The 4,355-nt window shown below is 40.7% G+C and overlaps 1 pseudogene; it reads left to right on the plus strand.

The window, feature by feature from the left end:
• The first annotated feature begins 775 nt into the window (after positions 1–775).
• LOC116101128 lies at positions 776–1,153 on the plus strand (annotated as a pseudogene).
• Positions 1,154–4,355: the final 3,202 nt, after the last annotated feature.

Consider the following 4,355-nt stretch of genomic DNA (forward strand, 5'->3'; position numbering starts at 1 on the left):
TATTTATCAACCAATGACTGAATAATGGAAATGTGGGGCATGTGTACAACGGGATAGTATTTCAATTAACATTAAGAAAAATTAAATTAATAAATTTGCAGGGTAACTGGGTGGAGCTAAAAACAATTATCCTGAGTGAGGTAACTCAGACCCCAAAAGACAAATATCAAATGATTTTTTTTATATGTGAATATTATTAAGCTTTAGATATATATGTTTCAATCAGAATAACCACAGTGGTTAGGTAGCTAGTAACAGACTAGGGGGAAGGAGGAGGGGGTCATCCAAGGAAAGAGAAATGGAGTCTAGTGTTATAAAAAGACAAAAGGGGAAACTAGGAGAATTCAATTGGGAGTGGTATGTTTTTGTGCCTTTTTGCTTCGTTGTTGTTGTTCAGTTTCTTTTAATTTCCTCTTTTTGAGAGAGAGAACAAGAAAGTATGACATTGAGATGGGGATCAGGAGTTAGGAATCTGAGAAGTGCAGGAGGAGAGGGAAGAATATGATTAAAATACATTGTATGAGGATGTTTTTAAAAGATTTATTTATTATTATACATTAAGTATACTGTAGCTGTCTTCAGATGCACCAGAAGAGGGCATCAGCTTTCATTATGGGTGGTTGTGAGTCACCATGTAGTTGCTGGGATTTGAACTTAGGACCTCTAGAAGAGCAGTCAGTGCTCTTATCCGCTGAGCCCTCTTGTCAGCCCTGTAGGTGGATTTTTAATTAAAAATTAATTTTAAAATAATGTATTTGCCTCTTTACCTGCCAACATGGGCTGTGTTCACACCAAGACTGTGAAGAAGATGGCCCAGGTCATCACAGAGAAGTATTACACATGCCTGGGGGAATGACTTCTACACCAGCAAGTGCCTGTGTGAAAAGATCGCCATTATCCCCAGCAAGAAACTTCGAAACAAGATAGGTCATGCATCTGATGACGCGGATTCAGAGAGGTCCTGTGAGAGGTATCTCTATCAAGTTGCAGGAAGAAGAGAGAGAGGAGAGATAATTATGTTCGAGAGGTCTGTTCGATCCTGACACCTAGGAAATGCTGAAGCTTCTGGACTTTGGCAGTCTCTCTAACCTTCAGGTAGGTCACTCAGTTTACAGTTGGGATAAATTTCAAAATATCACATGGAGCTATTTAATCTGTTATGCCATATTTTCAATAAATCTGAAGACAAAATAAAAATTCCCACATATTTACCTTCTAAAATTTTTTTGATTTTAAAAAAGATATATTTATTGATTTTATGTATATGAGTACACTGCATCTATCTTCAGACACACCAAAAGAGGGTGTGGGATCCGATTACAGATAGTTGTGAGCCACCATGTGATTGCTGGGAACTGAATTCAGGACCTCTGGAAGAGTAGTCAACACTCTTAACTACTGAGCCATCTATTCAGCACTGTGTTTGGATTTTTTAATTCCTCTAATAGGTGTGATGAATTTGTTCTACTGTAAAGATGTTTAATATTGACTTAATACATACATTTTCCCTAAAAAAAATAAAATTAAAAGTATTAGATTACAGAAGCCATTATCTAATATTCCATATTATTTCTAGTAGAGTATGATACCCAATAAGCTTCATGGATGAATGAATGAATGCATTCTACTTTTTAGGAGAAATTTAAACACACTTTTCTCTCCCTCCCCCACATACCTAGTCTCAATATGGAGGCCTTTCCTAACCTGAGACTGCAATTCTCAACAACATTATTGTTTCCTGAAGACCATTATATTTATCTGCCCAACAAATACCTACCTGAGACTTTGTTCCCCATTAGACAACAGAGAAATGGAGGATAACCTGATAGATGAAATGGATGAAACAATGGTAAGCCTTAGTCTGTTCCCTGGGTTGAAGGGGTAAAAGCTAATTCTATCAGCTGGTGAGCCGTGATGCCATGAAGCAGGGATTCTTGAGCATGGGGCTCAAGAATCACTGGGGCACTGGCCACCTCCAGCAAAATAACAATTCACATGAGGAAAGAAGGAAATCTGGTTCAGCATGATTAAGTAGCCAGCATTGGTACAAACTTCTAGAGTCTGTTGACCCTGGGCCCTTTATTTTAGGCATACTCAAGTGTAGCATGATTTGGTAAAACATTTCCATGTGTAATGCAATCCATGTTCACAGGGTAGGAAGATTAGAGGGTTCCCTGTGGCCCCTTAGTAAAAACCTTTTCCTCACTCCTGGGGGCTCTATACCATGACCTAATACTTATTTACTTCTTAAAGAGCCCCCCTCCTCCTAATTCCATCACACCAGGCACCACAATTTGGACATGTGAATTTTGGAGGACGAAGCTTCAGCCCATTATATAATCCTACCAAGATGGAAACTTCTAACCCAAGCTTTATCTTTAGAGGACCCAGTTCTTATGTCTAGTCACACAGCTTGTATCCAGAAGGTCCACTCTCTTCTACTGTCACGAGAAGATAGTATAGGAAACACCTGTGATCTGGGGCCTTCTATACCCTTCTAGAAAAAGACTCATAGGTCTGCTTACATTTTCATTTCGCCAAGCTAAAGACTTTTAATTTCAGCTTCAAAACTTTGGAAAATAGTAAATATTTTTAACAATGAAATAACACGATCAGATTTGGATATTTTAAAAGGTCTACTGAAGCAGAGAGGACAATGAATCTGAGGGGCAGAAGACCTTTACTTGTCTATTGTGTTAAGTAATTCAAATGAGAAAAAGTAGCATCCTGAACCAGTGAAGCACAATTGAGCATGGGACAGAGAAAGATGCAAAGAATATTAAGGAGGTTACACCTGTTAGCTGCAGAAATTGTAAGGGGGTGGGGTGTAGCAGGTAAAAGCTAATCATTGGCTCTCTCCCGCAGGACCCCTCAGGAGTCCTAGGAGGGGTTCTTCTGGAAACTGAATGCCATTGGCTTTGCTTCATACTCAAGCAAGAGGCATTGCTGTTACTGATGCCATTTGCAAACTGTTGCTCCAAGTGACTGTCCTGTTCTGAGGAGTGGCTGTTGGCAACATCAACTGAGCAATCCTGGAAGTAGACCTCATTTTGCCCTGGCCAATGGTGACTAACAGGAATGGAAGAACTACAATAATTCATCTTTCACTGAGAACTGACAGAATCCAACAGGATTAACTCTGGAAGGTTTTATATATATAACATAAAGAAGCCTCCTTCTGCTTTCTGTGCTTCTCTGGGGGTCAGTCATTTGCATCAAGTTCCCTTACTGCATCAGATGATCTGCCTGGAAGAATTATGCCAGGAATAGTTTATCAGCCCCCATCAACACCTACCATTTATTGAAGAACTGGAAATTCGGACTCTTCTATCCTTACTTCATTTTGCTCACACCAGATCTCATTATTGAATCGATTGAGTTGGTTGAGAGTTTAACATTAACTTTAATGCCAGTTCTTTGCCCTGTTAATAGCCAAGCCAATAAAGGCACCTGCTATCTCTGTTAAGCTAATGAGGCAGGAGAAAAGGATGAGGGGAAGGCAGGTGAGTCCAGTTCTTCATCCCCTTCTCCACCCCCAGCCCTCAGTCTCTGGTTGCCCAGGCACCTTTAACTGTAGATGGTGGTGTTTGGTTTTTCGAAGTTGTTTTTTTACCCTGAATTAGCAGGCTGCTCTCCCAATGCATGGGCCCCTCTGCTTTGTTTTCTCAAAGAATGTGTAAGATGAACTCCAGCTAACGCCTCCTGGCAATCCCAGGCACCAGGCATAGCTTCTCCATTAATTTCTAGTGCTGTCAATTCTATTTCTTTTTTTTATTATTTTTGAAAAATTGTAAGAATTAGAAGTATAATTTTGCAAGTGGAAAAGGAGCAACTAGTGAATAGAGTGCCTGGGAAAGGAAGGCCTAAGCACAGAGATGCTTTTAAGACATTGGGGGCCGAGGAAGAAGGTCGGGGGAGGGCCTGATACTAACATCCTGTTCCCCAATTGGTTCTTGATTTGTCAGTAAAGAAGACCGGAGCCAATTGCTGGATGGAAGGTATAAGCGGGACTTTCAGATCCCAGGAGGAAAAGGCAGACACAAGGAAGGAAAGAAATTTTCTGCTATGCTTTGGAGGAAGAATGCAAAAACTATGTAAGGTCTTAGGGTCCTGTGGCCTCCACTATAGCTAGATGGCCAAGAATGTTTGGCAGAGGTTAGGTGAACTATCCACTGAAGTTTAGGGCAAGTGGGGAGACAGGGAGACACTTCTCCAGGCGGGAGATAGTAATGCCCAACAATGCTTTCTCTCCAGCTGCATGATTCTATTTTATGAGCCCATGCAAATACTGCACCATCACTTCTGTAGTGTAGATTCCAGAAGCATTTTTGCCCCTCACTTTGGCTGTCAAACCC

Source organism: Mastomys coucha, unplaced genomic scaffold, assembly GCF_008632895.1.
Source record: "Mastomys coucha isolate ucsf_1 unplaced genomic scaffold, UCSF_Mcou_1 pScaffold21, whole genome shotgun sequence".
NCBI classification, from domain to species: Eukaryota; Metazoa; Chordata; class Mammalia; order Rodentia; family Muridae; genus Mastomys; species Mastomys coucha.